Consider the following 18,359-nt stretch of genomic DNA (forward strand, 5'->3'; position numbering starts at 1 on the left):
TTTGTTGCATATCCTTTGCATGTAATGACGAAGTCTGCGATTCATGGACATCACCAGTTGCTGGGTGTCTTCTCTGGTGATGCTCTGCCAGGCCTGTATTGCAGCCATCTTTAGCTTATGCTTGTTTTGGGGGCTAGTACTCTTCAGTTTTCTCTTCAGCATATAAAAGGCATGCTCAATTGGGTTCAGATCGGGTGATTGACTTGGCCACTCAAGAATTGACCATTTTTTAGCTTTGAAAAACTCCTTTGTTGCTTTCGCAGTATGTTTGGGATCATTGTCTTGATGTAGAATGAACCGCCGGCCAATGAGTTTTGAGGCATTTGTTTGAACTTGAGCAGGTAGGACGTGTCTATACACTTCAGAATTCATTATGCTACTACCATCAGCAGTTGTATCATCAATATGTGAGACAGTACTTTCAGCAGCCATCGAGCTGAGAGCTCTCTTATACCTGTACTAAGGAGGCAATTAAACACACCTGAGCAATTACAAATGCCTGTGAAGCCATGTGTCCCAAACATTATGGTGCCCAGAAATGGGGTGACTATGCATAAACACAGCTTTAATTTCTACATGGCGAAACCAAAATGTATAAAAATGGCCTTTAATAAAATATGACAATATGCACTTTTACCACATGTGATTTTTTTTCTATTACAAATCTGAAATTGTGGAGTACAGAGGCAAATAAATAAATGATGGGTCTTTGTCTCAAACATTATGGAGGGCACTGTACGCTTGCCTCTGTGTGTCACATTACTTTTAAGTGCAATCAGTCTCTTTGTTGTGAAAGATCTTGCATGGAAGTTGCTCGTGCTTGCCTGGTGGGGGTGATTTTGAGTTGCTCGACCATCTGCCACTTCAGTAAATACAGGACCTAACAGGCCGAAAGTAGAAGTCTGCGGCCAGCTCATACTTCTGCACTGATAACCAATCAGCATTACAGATCAAAACAAAACTCTTTGCATATGGGTGAATGTACTGGAGAGAGTATTCTCTTCTGTGCCTTATGTTTCACTTGGATAATGCACTCTGGAAATAGAAATTCAGTGTCAAAAAGTTGTATTCTCTGTGTGCCCTGAGAGCAGTTAAGGTGTACAGTACTGCAGCTGTTTTTTTAATCTTTTCTCTGAATTAAATTGCATTGTCCATCGTTGCTATTATTCACTGAGCTGCTGCGGAAATGTCTTTCAACCAAGTGAACAAATTTGCACAATCGTATGCAAACTTGATGAGCAAGTATCTGCGTGTTCCAATTAAAATGCTTTCTACAGGATGTCAAACAACAAGATAATAGAGGCATTTATATGTCGTTGCAGCACCTGCTAATCATCTGGTTCAGAACTTGCTTGCTACAATAGAGAAAGTACATGTTCCATGTTTTACATCTGCAGATGGTAGTTAGCAAAAGTAACAACATTTTCCATAAAATTATTCTAATCGCACAGCATATTTGAATGAAAATATAAATGCATTTACTTTGTATTGTCTCCTACGAAACTTTTTTTACTGTCTAACATTTATGCCGTGCTTTCAAGACAAAAAAAAACAGTGAAGAATGAGTGCTGACTAATAAAGGGAGCAGATCGGGACGCTCCAAAAGAAAGGAGAGGGCCGGCCAGGTGGAGTGCCTCAGGCAGCGATTTCTGATGTGTGGATGAAACAGGCTGAAGGCTCTCCAACAGCCGAAAAAGTGAAGTAAAATAACTTATGTGAACGAGCAAAAGAGAAGCACAGGGAGAGTGAGAGTGTAAGCATAAGCAAGAATGAGCAGTGGTTAGTGATCAAGAATAAAGACTTGGATAATTGTGGAAAAGAGAGGCAGTTATAGTAAGAGATGAGGCAGTGTAGTAGAATAGTGAATGGTCTGGATAGAGTGGATGTGGAGAGGATGTTTCCACTAGTGGGAGTCTAGGATCATAGGCCATAGCCTCAGAATAAAAGGACATACCTTTAGAAATGAGATGAGGAGGAATTTCTTTGACTAAAGAGGGTGGTGAATCTTGAATTTGGAGACCAAGTCCATGGATATTTTTAAGGCAGAGATTCATAGATTCTTGTGTCAGAGGTTACGGGGAGAGGGCAGGAGAATGGAGTTCAGCGGGAAAGATAGATCAGCCATGATTGCGGAGTAGACTTGATGGGTTGAATGGAATAATTCTGCTCACATAACCTATGAATTTAAACAAGAAAAGTGGAATGAGAAAATACTTCCAGGGGGATGACAAATATATGCAAATAATTTATTTGCAATCATGGCTGATCTATCTTTCCCTCTCAACCCCATTCTCTGCTATATATATATACCTATGTATATATATCTATATATATATATATATATATATATATCTATATCTATATATCTATATCTATATATATATATATCTATATCTATATCTATATATTATCTATATATCAAGTACAAGACCCAAAGGCTATTATTGCAATCCAGGACACATGATAATTGAAGCAATCTGTGATGAAGAATTGGTGTCGATTAAATAGTATCCAAGTATGAAGGTGATTTTATTCAAGATACGTGTTAATTAAGCCAGGTCCTAAGGACAAAGGAAAGTGGAGGACCTTTGGCCTGCCAAACAATTGGTTCAAAATTAGGCAGGTTTGAGATGATTGAAGGTTGAGGAATGATGGTTTGCATCTAAGAAAGAAGGTTTGCTTCTATAACCAAGTTGATGGGAGATCATGGCTGACCAACTGGTCTGGATGAATTAAATAAGGCAGTTGTGATTCTTGAGATTAAATGTGCCTATCAAGCTGCCCGAGGGAAGAACCTAACTTCTAGACTGGCTGACCATCCAGTCTAAGAACAGCATAAGTTACAATTTGTGGTTGAAGATTCCCATGGAAATTGTTGGCCTAATGGCTGGTACAAGGCTTGACTCAGGCTTTGGTTTGGGCTACTTTGGCAGTGGGCCAAATGAAAATTCTCTTCTGCCAAGCTTTCCTTCAACTTAAAGGAGCACGAGAGAGAATGTAAACATTGAACTGTTGAATCCACAGCCGATGCAATGGGCCTTTTTTATTTATAGCACCGTAAGCGAGGGTTAATGAATTAGCACTGCACAAAATTATCGCCCACCAACTCTTCCCACTGATCCTTGCGTTATCCCATCCATTACCCAAGTTTTAGATGAGACAGAAAATGTAAGAGAAGCATATTTACAGCAGGATCTGGAATCCGCTCAGATAAATTCACTCAAAGCACAGTGTAGCACGATACTGAACGTGGAAGGGTCTTTTTTTATTTGATGCTTCTTGGAAACAGACAACAGTTGGGTCATATTTAAGGCAATCAAAAATGTACAGTAAAGCAGCAGGCTAATAAAATGCGGCAATGACCATTATCTTATCGCAACCTTCAACCCAGTGGGTAATTATGCATTTATTATTTTGCAGACTGTTTCAACATGAGGGAAAGGCAGGTGCTGTCTTTCCTGTCAGACCGACTACCTAGAATTTAGATAGGTTAAAAAGGATTGTCTTGTATAAATGTTTTGTTTGTTATTATGCAGAAAGGCAGTTGTATGAAGGATTTGGATCATTAATATCACTGATTAATGTTCTTTCAGTTCTATTTTTCCAGCAGTGTTTTTTTCATGATGAATGTTATCTAGTGTATTGTGTCTGCACTGTGAATTCTCTTGGAATTCCCACTGACTGGAGACTGCAGCACTGCATCACAGCTAAAGTTTTTTTTTCTAAGTTTGTATGTTTGTGTCAAAATAGAAAAAGTATTTGTTTCAAAAATTTAAATCTCATAATACTTATCCAATTGTCATGTGTTTTTTGATTTCCTTGATTTGTTGTCTAGTAGAAAATGTCTAAAGTATAACTGTCAAGATACCATCTGTTCAAAGTTTGTGGAAGGTGAATTCGATTGATGTTTCATAAGACATTGCAAGATTTGTATTTGTAATTCACTATTTTTATATAAATCTTTGGCAACTTTCTGCTTTTTCACAGACAAGGCGAATCCTGATTGTCAATATTGAATGAGCAAATCATTGATTTACTTTACTTTAGAGATACAGTACGGAAACAGTCCCTCGACCCATCAAGTCCGCGGCAACCCACGACACCCTGTACACTAACACTATCATAGAAACATAAAAAATAGGTGCAGAGGTAGGCCATTCGGCCCATTGAGCCTGCACCGCCATTCAATATGATGATAGCTGATCATCCAACTCAGCTTCCTGTACCTGCCTTCTCTCCATACCCCCTGATCCCTTTAGCCCAAAGGGCCACATCTAACTCCCTACTAAATATAGCAAAGGAACTTGGTTCTTGGTTCTTGGTTTCTTTGTCCTCCAAAATATTCCAAATGGAATTTAAACTGGAGGTGGTGAAGGGAGGGCTTAAGCCAGAAAGGGTTATTGGGAAGAAAGAGCTACTTTAAATTTAGTTGCATCTGGTTGGGTAACTATAGTTGGGTGAGATTATTCCATGCTTTAATTGTGCTGGGGAAGAACGAATTGCTGTATACATCTGTCTTTGTAGCTGGGATCACAAATTGGATCGAATGCCCTCGTCTGCTCCTAATTGGTTTGGGTTTGGTGTAGGTCTTGTTGTCTATGTCGAGCTGACCATTTAACATTTTGTAAAAAAAACGGTCAAACGGTGAGCTTCACGTCTGTCTTGGAGAGGCCTCAACTTCCTTCTGTGGCAAAGAATTCTAGAGATTCACCACTGTGTGAAAAATGTTTTTCTCATCTCGGTCCTAAAAGATTTCCCCTTTATCCTTAAACTGTGACCTCTTGTCCTGGACATCCCCAACATCGGGAACAATCTTCCTGCATCTAGCCTGTCCAACCCCTTAAGAATTTTGTAAGTTTCTATAAGACCCCCCCTCAATCTTCTAAATTCTAGCGAGTACAAGCCAAGTCTATCCAGTCTTTCTTCAATGGAAGTCCTGACATCCCAGGAATCAGTCTGGTGAACCTTCTCTGTACTCCCTCTATGGCAAGAATGTCTTTCCTCAGATTTAGAGATACCTCCTACACCTTGGGGACAATTTTCAATTTTAACCTACAAACCTGTACATCTTTGGAGTGTGGGAGTAAACTGGAGCACCCAGAGGAAACCCTCCCAGTCTCAGGGAGAGTGTACAAACTCTGTACCTTTGGAATATAAACCCATGTGGCTGAGTCAAATAAAGGTTGCCAATTTATAAACAATTAAAATGTGATATGTGCAAAATATAAAAATTAGAGGAACACAGTTTATTTGGCAGGTGAACTTTATTGAAATCACATAACATTTTCTTTCATCATTGGTTATCAGATACTTTGTAAAATAACAATTTACGACACCTGTCAGACTTCCTTTAAAAAGGGAAAATGCTGAAAATGTTCAGCAAATCAGGCAGCATCAAAGAAGGAAAGGCAGCCAAAGTTTCAGATTAGGAAGATCAAAACTGGGCAAAGTTTAAAATGTAGAGAGGATGAAAATAAAATAAATTAAACATCTTTGAGATTGTTCTGCAATTGAGTAGAAAGCAGGCTAGGACTCTATTCCTTGGAGTGCAGGAGGATGAAAGGTGATCTTATAGAGATGTACAAAATCATGAGAGGAATAGATCGGGTAGATACAATCTTGAATAGAGGTCGAGAATCAAGAACCAGAGGGCATGGGTTTAAGGTGAGGGAGGAAAGATTTAATAGGAATCTGATAGGATAGGTTTAGAGGCCCAAAGGCAAGTAGGGGGGGGACTAGTGTAGATAGGACATGTTGGCAGGTGAGGGCAAGTTGGGCCGAAGGGCCTCTTTCCATGCTGTAAGACACTGAGTCTAAAGAAGGATTAAATGACAATGAGATGATGGTGGAAGGCAAAGAGAAGGCATGTACAAATCTCTTACATACCAAACATTAAAGATCGGTATGTATTAGAGCAGCAGAGGTTTAGTTTAGAGATTCAGCGTGGTCCAACAAGTCAGTGTTGACCAATGATCACCTTTATAGTAGTTCTATCCTACACACTGGGGACAATTTACAGAAGCCAATTAGCCTACAAACCTGCATGTATTTGGAATGCGAGAGGAAACCGGAGCGCCTGGAGAAAAACCACGTGGTCACAGGAAAACGCGCAAACTCTGTACAGACAGTACCCGTATTCGGAATCAATCCCGGATTTCCGGTGCTCTAAGGCAGCAACTCTACCGCTGCACGACTGTGCCACCCTGAACTTTTAACAAAAACTGTTGGACTTGGGTTTGGAGGCCATGCTGTGCCCAACAATATGTCTAAACCATTTTTCAGCAAATATATGTGGCCCACCATGCTAGCGAGCAAATAAAACTGCATTTCTACTGAACCCAAATCTTAATATCACTTTTCTGATCTGAGATTATAAAGGAATAAAACCTTAATGCTAGGTGTTTGCAAGCCAGTGTATTGACAGATTACTTCATAAATAGTTCATTTCTGTTGCCAACTTGAAACATGGAGAGAGGTATGTTCATCAGTATTGCCTCTTGAGTTTAAGGACTAGGATTTCATTTGTCGTCTGACCATGTACACAAGGAATAAAATCAATGCATGGTTATCCTGTAACAGATATCTGATAACTGCTTGTGTTGCCTTTGCATGTTTAATTTTCATTGATCGTCCTGTTCAAACTAGTTGGTGCATTATAGAGCATGGTTCTATTAGTTTCATTGGTACATTCTAACTATTTAAAGTGGACTACAGACAACACATGAGCGGAAGTTCATCAAACTGCTATTTTATAGAGGGGCTGGAAAAGGCTGTTTAGGCTGTCATTTCATTGTTGGTTTCATTTTCTTACATTACACTTTAATGTGAAGATAGACACAAAATGTTGGATTAACTCAGCAGGTCAGGCAGCATCTCTGAAGAAAAAGAATAGGTGACGTTTCGGGATGAGATCCTTCCAATGGGTTGCATTAGCTGATATGCTTATACACAGTACCACAAAAAATGTCTTAACGACTATCTGGAGTAAACCCTCGTTATAATGGACCATAGGAGAGGAAATGGTGTCCGTTATTGCCGATTGTCTGCTTTAACCAAGCACTGTATTATCATTGTATGTACGTGGGTTCCCCTCTTCCATTATAGATGAGGCTCTCACTGGGGTCCCTTCGATATCCCACGGCTCTGCTCTTATTCCCCCTCCCTCCCATTCATAACAAGGACAGAGTCCCCCTTGTCCTCACCTTTCACCCCATCAGCCGTCGCATACAGCATATAATCCTCCAACATTTTTGCCACCTCCAACGGGATCCCACTACAGGCCACATCTTCCCATCTCCACCGCTTTCTGCTTTCCTCAGAGACTGTTCCCTCCGCAACTCCCTGGTTAACTCATCCCTTCCCACCCAAACCACCCCCTCCCCAGGTACTTTCCCCTGCAACCGTAGGAGATGCAACATCTGTCCCTTTACCTCCCCCCTCGGCTCCATCCAAGAACTTCAACAGACTGTCCAGGTGAGGCAGAGGTTCACTTGCACCTCCTCCAACTTCACTCCCCCTACTGTATCCGCTGTTCCAGGTGTCAACTTCTCTACATTGGCGAGACCAAGCACAGGCTCGGCGATCTTTTCGCTGAACACCTCTGCTCAGTCCATCGTAACCTACCTGATCTCCCGGTGGCTCAGCACTTCAACTCCCCCTCCCGTTCTCAATCCGACCTTTCTGTCCTGGGCCTCCTCCTTTGTCAGAGTGAGGCCCAGCGCAAATTGGAGGAACAGCACCTCATATTTCGCTTGGGTAGTGTACACCTCAGCGGTATGACATTGACTTCTCTAACTTCAGATAGCCCTTGCGAGCACAATCAAGTAAGATCAAATAGAACAAGTTGTCCTACAACTTTAGGCTGTGCACGCCATACGCAAGAAGAAGAAGAAGATGGCCCTTGCTTTCTCTCTCCATCCCCTTCCCAGTTCTCCCACTAGTCTTACAGTCTCAGCCTACATTCTATCTTTGTCCCGCCCCCTCCCCTAACATCAGCCTGAAAAGGGTCTCGACCCGAAACATCAGCCATTCCTTCTCTCCAGAGATGCTGCCTCACCCGCTGAGGTACTCCAGCATTTTGTGTATACCTTCCATTCTAATGGGTTTCCGTTAAAACAAGGGTTCACCGTATTTGAAAACTATTGATATTTCTCACATATACGATACATATAATAGGATCACAGATCAACTCTAATCTTATTGAATGGTGAAACATATTTGAGTGTCTTCTTCTTTCCCTATTCACTCCACACCTACTCAGTGGGTATGTTTAAGGCAGAGATGGAAAGATTCTTGACTAGTACAGGTGTCAGAGGTAATGGGGAGAAGGCAGGAGAATGGGGTTAGAAGGGAGAGATAGATCAGCCATGATTGAATGGCAGAGTAAACTTGATGGGCTGAATGGGCGAATTCAATTCCAATCACTTATGACACCCTATTCTTTCCTCTCGCCCAGCCCCAAATCCAGATTATTGCAATGCGTGACCCATTTACCAGCCAAAGGGCAATATGTGTCTTTTAAGACTACTAATGGAATGAAACAAACTATTACCCAATTATGAAAGAATGTTAGGGATGCTAAAACAACATTATTATTACAATATAATTTACACTCGGACTCAACATGAACCACAAATGTTGAATTCACGATAGTTGAAAGATTCGATTGATTACACAATGATCTGAAAGAATATATTCAAATGGAGGCAGTTGACAGACAGAATTGAATGAAGCAGAAATATTTCAAATTAATGTTATTTGGAAGGACTAAAAATGCAATACAACATTGGGGTATGATTATTATCTGTAAACTGCTGAATTTCACCACTGAAGATGGTGAAAATAAATTAGATAGGCATATGGATGAGAAGGGAATGGAGAGTTATGGTATGAGTGCAGGCAGGTGGGACTAAGGGAAAATAATTGTTCGGCACGGACTTGTAGGGCCGAGATGGCCTGTTTCCGTGCTGTAATTGTTATATTGTTATATGGTTATAAGTTAGACACAAAATGCTGGAGTAACTCAATGGGGACAGGCAGCATCTCCAGAGAGAAGGATTGGGTGACGTTTCGGGTCGAGACGCTTCTTAAGACGAGTTCCTTCCTACTCATTTCATCACTGTGTCTCTTGGTGTTTCTGCAAACTATTGGCCTGTTTAGCTTGTGAACCTTTTTGCTGTTTGTGTGTAGTATCAAACTGTGATGCATGACTAATTTGGGGGGGGTGGCAGAGCTGTAAATACGCTTTCTCAAGCTTACCCCCTCCCTCAGTCTAGTTCAGTCAAAAACCACTGAGTCAAGCACTGGAACAACTAATCTTTATTTTTTGATTGAACAACAAATTCCCCTATACGATACCTAAACAACTGCGGGTTTGATCCTTGCATCTGTCTGGCCAAGCCCTTCAGCCTTGTGCAAGCAGAAATACTCCAAAAGGTCATGCAGTCCCAAGCGCACTTCCAGAAGTTCGACTTTGGATGGAGACACCTTTTATAAATCTACGAACCTTGAGGGGCCGAACTACATAGGGGTTGTCTCTTTACAATCCAATCAAACATATTAATTACATCAGTACATTATTGACAGTTCCCCAAACCAATAACAGAATCTCCCATACATTTCTGCAGGAGAAGCTTCTGGAAGGAAGCTAACTTAACAGAATAATGCAACATTTACCCTGGAACATTTTAGCCAATCAACAAACAACAGGGTAACTGTCTCGCAACAATATTTACAATGTTGTTGCAGTAATCCAATTACATTAATACAATTAAGTTTGTTTGCAGAGTTTTAATACATTTTATCAATTAAGGGGAAATGAGAACACCTGGATTTTTCACCCTTACATATCAATCTGATGCTCAGACGGCGCCATCCACAGCCTGTAGATTTCCACTGACAAAGGTTAAGCAATTCTGACGAATGCAGGGATCCTCCATTTTATTGTGTCTTTAATTTGTTCAATATTAACAGAGCCCAGGGTCACAATTTTAAGTATAAGGGGTATGCCATTTAGGACCGAAATGAGGAAAAACTTCTTCACCCAGAGAGTTGTGAATCTAATAATAATAATAAAAATAATAAATATTTTATTGATCCCCTCAGGGAAATTCAGATGTCCAGAAGCCAACAACCAACAAACCCACACATTCAGAATGAAAGCAGACAAAAAAATACATAAAATACAATATGGACAATACCTGAAAGCAATAAATACTTAAAATGACCCACTAATTAACTATTAAAAATGCAAAAGCATCCCCATACAGCTTAGCGGTCAGTATTATAAAATCTAATGTCTGCAGGGGTGAAAGATCTCCTGAACTGCTCCGTTCTACAGCGCTGGGAGAGGAGCCGGTTGTTGTTCTGAGTGCTCTTTTGACCCTCCAGAATTACATGGAGGGGGTGCCCGGAGTTGTCGAGGATGAACTGCAACTTGCACCTCATACGCCTCTCAAGCACATCCACCACAGAGTCCACTCTCCCCCCCCCCCCAGCACTGAGCTAGCTCGTTTTACCAGCTTGTCCAACATCTTGCTGTTTTTAGCACTGATGTTGTTGCCCCATCATATAACGGCGTAAAAAATGACACTTGCAACCACAGTATTGTAAAACATGTACAGCATATCATCGCGCACATTGAAGGATCTGAGCCTTCTGAGGAAAAAGAGTCTGCTCTGTTCTTTTTTGTCGAGGGCATCAGTGTTGACAGACCAGTCCAGTTTGTTATCAAGGTGCACTCCCAGATATTTATATGTCTACACCACCTCAATGTCCGGTGTTGACCGCCTGAAGCGGGAGCTTGGACCTGCCGAAGTTAACAACCATCTCTTTGGTCTTGGTTGTATTCAGGATGAGAATCTGTGGAATTCTCTGCCACGGAAGGTAGTAGAGGCTAATTCACTGGGTGCTTTCAAGAGTGAGTTAGATTTAACTCTTAGGGTTAAAGGAATCAAGGGTTATGGGGGAAAAAGCAGGAACATGGGTACTGATTTTAGATGATCAGCCATGATCATATTGAATGGCAGTGCTGGCTCGAATGGCCAAATGGCCTACTCCTGCACCTATTTTTCAGTGTTTCTATGATATCATTTATTTAATCTTACAGCAGATGCATTCAACGACAGATATTGTGCTTAAATATAAGGGGCCAGTTTGATCTTTAGATTCTAGTATTTAAAATACAATGTTAGTCCATACTAATTTAGAATCTCCTTTTTTTGGAAATATTTGAAATCATTATTTTAATCTAAATAGCGACACCCTAAAAGCATTTGGAACATCTCCAAAATATTTGTTAATTTGGCTTATTACAAATACATTGATGTAGAATATCCCAATAAATACATTTCTCATTAAATAATCTGTGAAATCCTTGTTACCATTAAGATGTATAGCTTATTTGGCCCAAAATCTACCACATTATTCAGATTAGAGTTAATACTGATATTCTTTAACTGCCATGAACAAAATGTTCATCAAAGTTTTATATTACCTGAACAAAAATGGTTAAAATCCATTTGATCCAATCCACTGGGTACGTACCTTTTTAAGCCAGTCATACAACACAGAAATAGGCCCAACTTGCCCATGCCGACCAAGATACCACATTTTTGCTGACCCCGCGCGGTCTGCGTTTGGCCATTTAGCAGTTCACAGAAAAACTGATCAAAAAACATTTTTTTTCCTCCGGTACTTCACATAAACCTAGATATGTGTGTTTGGTGATATTAATCTCACCCATTTCTAAGAGTAACAGTCTCAAAGACACAGATGTCTGTGTTAGTTTTGCCCCTGCATTTTGTTATGGGATGAACCAGGAGTCAGGTTTCTACTTGGAATACCACCACAATCCAGTTGAACTGGAGCGAAAAAATCAGAGGATTTTAAAAGAAACTGAGTTTTTCAAAATCACTCGATTTCACAGATTTACGTTGTTTCAAGATACGGTTCACCAAAATAAAGTCCATTCATAAGGCTGGCAAAGCATTTAGGCCATAATTAGACCTCTCGACTTTGTGGCACAGAGGTTTTTAGATCTAAAAATATTTAATTTATTAAGTAACTGACCTGTGTGCATTGGTACGACTATTCATTGAGTCAGTATACTTTTTGCTCATTTGCTCATGTAAACTGCATTCATCCCAAAGGCAGGACAGGGCATTATTACTGAAAATGTTTGGCTTTAGTGATAATTATTTTTCATTTGTATTAACGAAGTTGCTCCAGGTTAAATCTATCAAGGGGTAAGTATGCACAGAAACTATTCTTTATAGGAGCAGGAGAAGATTTGATATGTGTAAATTAGTTTTACTGACTCTAATCCATCCAGTGCAATTCTAGATAGACAAAAATGCTGGAGTAACTCAGCGGGTCAGGCAGCATCTCTAGAGAAAAGGTATGGGTGATGTTTTGGGTCAGAACCTTTCTTCCGCTGAGAGTCAGGGGAGAGGGAAACTGAAGGTATGAGGAAGTACAAAGAACAGGAATGATAGGTATGAAAAGAGCAAGTCAAGGACAATTCCAACTACATTTTAGATGAACATTTCTGATTTTGCCCTAGAATAGAAATTCTAGCCTCGTCACATTCTTTAAAATTGAACCAACAAACTAATTCCTGATTTTGTGCCATTTTCCAGGTTATTTCTGATGGAAGTCAAAGCACTGATGTGGGAACTGGACCAGCAGATCACCTGCCCCCAACACTGCCACACACCACACAAAACGGAGTCACTGGGGAATCTTGCTGTTCTGCCAGTTCACCTAATAACCATTCAAACTGAGGAATTTTGCAGTGACAAGTTGCAAGCTGAGACTTGCTTTTCCACCTCTTCATTTTTCTACCATTTTACAGTGCTGAGAATGACATTCATTTTAGATATGATTTGAACCTGCTTTCTTTCTTTGATATCAAATTGAACCAGAGAAACCAGTGCAGTTTCTACAGCCTCGGTTGTCATTGGATTCCCAGATAATACGCCAATAATATTAAGTTGTTGTGTTAGAAGAGTGACATGTCAGTCTCTCTGCCTCTCATGGGATTAATGTCATGCCCATGCTATAATAATATTAACATATCACATTATCGTATCACTTGCCATGTACAGTCATTGCTGGCTACATGAAAAGACTATGTGATAACAAGCATACTCATAGAGTCCAACACAATCTGGTATTATAATTAGGGCAACTCAAAGAGACTGAAAATAGATTCAGCATACCTGTATGGTTGTGGCGCTCGGATATATCAATACCAAACACTCCAAAATATATTAAAATCTTGGCCCTTCAGTGTTTCTAATTGATATTATACCACTTTTGGGAAAGGGAGTTAATTCCTCAATGGTAGACTTGTACGTAATTGTTACTAGGAAGCTTAACAGGATATTAAAAGACAGATGTAATTTCCTGGTATTAAATTTGTGCTGTGCAATATGTGCATATAAGGATGTTTACCATAGCACCTCTTTTGGCTAAGTATTACCTACCTGCCCTCTATCCATTATCTGCCTCCTTTCTTGCATTCCTTTTTATTCATTTCCTAAAATGTGACTGCTGCAATAACCAAGTACAGGAAAGTGAATTGGAAGTTAAGAGAAGCTCTGCTGCTGAGGACTGGAACATTAAGTGAAGCAGTGGACTGGTCACTTGCATGCGCACATCACTTGGTCTCACTGTATTTGACTATTTGCATTGAATTTAAGTGTCCGTGTACAAACGAAGCAAAAATCTTTTCTCAATTCATTTTATCTTGTTTCTTGTAACACCAACATCAAAGAAAGAATAAAGTTCAGATTTATACCTAAGTTTATATGTTGACTTTAAACTATTTGCTCTTTACAAATTATAAGCACAAAATACACCAGGAGGATGATACAAAACAAGAAATTGAGCTAATTTGGATATTAAATCATACCATCGGTAGCTTATTTATAGTATGGTGCATTACTGGACAAAGGTTTATTTGCAATTCTAACAAACCTTTAACCTGAAACTCTTAACTGAGTGCCTCATGTCAATCATATCCAAGCAAAAACTATACATAAATACATTTATTTTTTAAAGTGCAACAAAAGAGTTACATTTTCTTGTTCCAATCTTTTTGTGCAGTTTTTGCCTTGTTTGCTTGCCTGACATTTAGTTGTCTTTTCAGAAAATAATATGGCTGCAGACAATATAATACTTCCAAAGGTGCTGCTTTATGGAAATCATTGTTGAATGGCCTATTTCTGAAAATTTTTGAATAAACATCCATCAGGTTGTTAAGGGTCTTCGCCGCCCAAATAACCTTCACCACGCAGTTCTGAAGCACTGAATTACAGAACCTAATAACTGATGTTTGTTTTCATTAAGCCGCTAAACAGCAAGAGAACACAGGCAAATCACTGTATGTTTAGATGCCTAATTTGGTAGCTTTTTGAATAAGGATTACCTGTCACTTCTTGTATCTTAAAAATGATGACAAATAGAATAGTAACTCCATTAAAATTATGTCTATATGTGCGTGTACAGCTCATTTCATTTTATATCATACTCCTGAAAATCTTTGTCTTCCTGTATGCTTCAATCAGCAATTGACATATGGGTTACCTGGACTATTTATAACTCAGATTATGTTTTGTTTGAATACTCTAAACAGAAGATATGTAAGGATTTAATTTGATTTTCCAAATTCAGTCGATGTCTACTAATGTTTTGTTTTGCAATGACAACGTTAATGTTCTGAAGGGATGCTCCTTTGGCGTTCATCTTTAATTATATGGCAGTACTGTTTCCTATTGCACTTATACTTTGTGTACCGGTCAAGTGAATGTGTGCTCTTTGGTTGTCAGATGCTTTGTACGATGCTTTATTTTTATTATATATGTAAATATGGAGAAATATTTGATAAGCGGAATATAAGAAAAGCAGCGTTTGTAAGTTATGATTCAAATGTTTCATCTTGCTGTTGGCTTTTTGTCAATTATTGTGCTTATTTTAAAGAAACCAGCGGGAGCCTCCGATGATCATTACTTGGCATTTGGTGCATGAATCTGAGATGCAGTCTTGCAGTGTTATAGTAATTCATGCTTCACGTGACCCCCTTACTTACCAAGTTACAGCTAAGATTGTACCTTCTATCGCACATCATTTGTAAATAATTAGTCGTAAGCCCAACTCTGTTTTATCTGTTTACTTGGTCAACAACTATTTTTAAAGAATATTTCTCAATAGGAACCTACTCTGCAGCGTTTTTACAAATGTTTCTTTAAAATTCTGTAACTTTATAATGTAAAGCAACATTAAAGATGTGCACCCAGTTTTGAAGATATTTCCTAGTTTGCATGTTCTCCATCTGAAGGTGAAGATTCTCACAGGTTTCCTCCTTGATTTGCTAATAGAAATCCTCAGTTTCTAAAGTTAAATAGTGTCAAGTTAAAGATTCACTTTTTCAATGTGAATGGTCTTCCTGTCTAAATTATGACTTGGTTACTTGATTTATGCCCAGGTGTTTTTGACCTCACAAATAACTTAATGTATGGAATTAGAGAAATTCTAATCCTGATATATTACCAATCAATCTGAAGAGGTTCTTTCATTCAATGTAAACTGCTCAGTTTCTTTCTAGTCGTTTTAGAAGTTTTTGTGGAATTATTTTGAAGCAGAAGATGTCTTCAGTTCAGTGAACAAACCTGCCCTCTTCTGACTTTTCCATTCTAGCGTGTCACCGACTAAATATAGATACGCGAATCCCTTTGATGAAGATACCACTTTGATAATGCAATATTATTCAGCAATACTTGAACTTTGTTTAATTAATGGGGTTTAACTTAGGGACCTTCAAAAGCAATAAAAACCTAAAGTATTTTTGTTGTCACAATTACTTTTCTCCAACGTGCTTAGCTGCTCATTGGATTATTTCTAGTTTTTATTAATCTATCAGAAAATAATGACAATAGTTTCATGTAACACCGGGGCAGTTTATATTTTAAAAATCAAAGATTTGGACCAAAATGACTGAGGAATACTCAGTATGGTAATTTTGTAATGATGTATGGTGCTGTTATCCTGCTCGAAAGCCATTTCATATTTATGCTTAAGCAAAAAGTTCCTTGACATCACCCAGGAAAGGTTAGGAACACAAAACATTTAATCCTCATCTTAACTTTTAATGTCAACTTAATATGCTCAAATTTTGTAGAAATGGGTTACCTCAGAATTTTTCGTGTTTTGTATAAAGGCTGCACTATTTCATTGAAAGCACTGGTCTTGGGGCATTTCACTTCTGAGTTTCCCCCAAAAGACTGAGGTTTCCCTTCTGGGCATAGGAAGGAGATTAGTGAAGCATCACAACTGAAATTAAAATCATTAATCATGAACATCCATACTTAATCGTACTACAAGATAGAACAAACTATGAGTTTCTTAATCAAAGGGCATCATTGATGAAAATGGTTCTGCATCATAAACTATAATCCAGGAAACCACTTGTACCAGACAAAATGTAATCAGACAAAATGTTATAATGTAATGCCATGTTTAACTTGAAATACTTTCTGCATAAATTTAAAATAATGCTCAGATCTTGTATGTATACTGTTCAAATGTCTGAACTTTATCCATTTTTTTCTGTTCCAATTAAGAAAGAATGACTAGTTTTACATATTTTGTCACTCATCGGGTGAAGTAAGTCGTACTGTATTTGTGTGTGCTTTCTGATATATTAGGCAGTTGAACTGAGATTTTTAGATGTTGCAGTATTGTGTTTTCATATCTATATATTTCCCAGAAAATATCCCAATATATCCTTGATAAAGCCATAACACCTGTTGGAATATCAGTACAGTGTGGATTTTGAAACCAATCCCTTGGTTATGTTTTCTGGCACCAATTTAAATTATTTACAAACAGAAATATTTCAATTTATAGTGCACCTCTGTTTGACTTTTTTGCATTTCTTTCCCCCTTGCCTCCATCCCTAATCTGTTTTCACTGCTGCCTACAGCGTGGAAGCTGGAGAAAATAAAGCTGTCGGAAAGTTTAGTTTGCAAGTTAAGTGGATTTTCCAAAACAGATGAAAAGATGCTTTTAAAAATTCAAAGTTCAAAATTCTGGCTCCAGCAATTCATCCAGCACCATCTTTGAAATAGTCTGGAGATGGGAACTATTTTAGGTTTCCCCAGGAGCATGCTGCCCTAGGTGGTAGGTAAGCTTAATTCCGGTAATCAATTAAATCTTCAGTCTCTTCGTCGCATGTGAAATACACATTCTACTGTGCAACTACTTGCATCCAATGCATCTATTTTTGATGGGCTAGTGTGTTGCTTTCCCAACTCATTGATATTGTGTTCTTCCAGTTGTTCAAATCATTCTTGTTTTTTAAAAGGATAAACACATGAAATAGTATGCAGTGCCGACTGTATGAACCACCTCTCCCGGGTGATGATGTTTTTAATCATGCAGTGAATTTTAAGCTTAGTCGACTGTAGTATAATAGTTATTGGTACTGTGAATATTATAATGAGACTTGTCATTCATCAGAAGGTGTGAGGAAGCTTCCTGAGGATGGTGCAAACACCTCTCTTGAATGGTTCTGCTCAATAGGTTGGCTCAACATCCGGTGCTGCTTGAACAGAAGAAAGACTTTAATGTGCACTTTGTTCCTTTTACACATATCACACAGTTTGTTCTCTACGTGACAGTGTGTTATAGAATGAATTGTATGATTTTACTGGCATGGTGTACAGAAAGGGCAATTTTATCTTTATTCACTTTCCATTTAAAGATATCTACTGGTGTACATAATACATCAATGCTGCTTAATTAATTTTAAGATTCAGAATCTCTACTTTTCCTATGTAGTATTTAAAGGTAGATTTTTTTTTTAACACATTCCACCAGTAAGAACCACTATCCAAACAAATAGAGGCAGAGCGTTTATAATTATTATTTTTAAACATTGTTGTGATATCATGCATCCAATGACAAAAGCAGAATCTAGATTATACCCTTTTCAGCAGAAGCTTCATGGAAACATCTTGCTGAACCCATCGCCTTGACCTTGAATAAAGGTGTAGCTCTAAAATATAAAAAAATAACCTATAATTTCCAAAAAGTTTAAACAACATTTGTGTGTTACCGTATTTGATTGATGGACACAATCTTTTAATTTTCAAAGTTTATAGAATCTATTATAAAACAGGCATTGAAGTATGAAGCTGACTGTTTTGGCTTTATGCACTAAATTTACTATTGCCGTCTCTGTGCTATCATGAGAAAATGTGAATAGCCGTGTAAGCATTAAGAAATAGCATCTTTTTTCTGGTGACTGATTTACAAACTGATTTAGGAAAAGGTGAATAACTGGAAAGAAAAATGAT

At 38.6% G+C, this 18,359-nt stretch overlaps 1 protein-coding gene across 4 annotated transcripts in view; it reads left to right on the forward strand.

Annotated features, from left to right (window-relative positions):
* The window catches only part of ralgapa2 (Ral GTPase activating protein catalytic subunit alpha 2), a 328,019-nt gene extending 313,523 nt beyond the window's left edge, over nucleotides 1-14,496 (forward strand). For all 4 annotated transcript variants that reach the window (XM_055638986.1, XM_055638985.1, XM_055638987.1 and 1 more), the window contains one exon: nucleotides 12,639-14,496. The gene's annotated coding sequence lies outside the window, so the exon portion shown is untranslated. The remainder of the gene's footprint in view (nucleotides 1-12,638) is intronic.
* Nucleotides 14,497-18,359: the final 3,863 nt, after the last annotated feature.

This window comes from Leucoraja erinacea, chromosome 8 (assembly GCF_028641065.1).
Source record: "Leucoraja erinacea ecotype New England chromosome 8, Leri_hhj_1, whole genome shotgun sequence".
NCBI lineage: Eukaryota > Metazoa > Chordata > Chondrichthyes > Rajiformes > Rajidae > Leucoraja > Leucoraja erinaceus.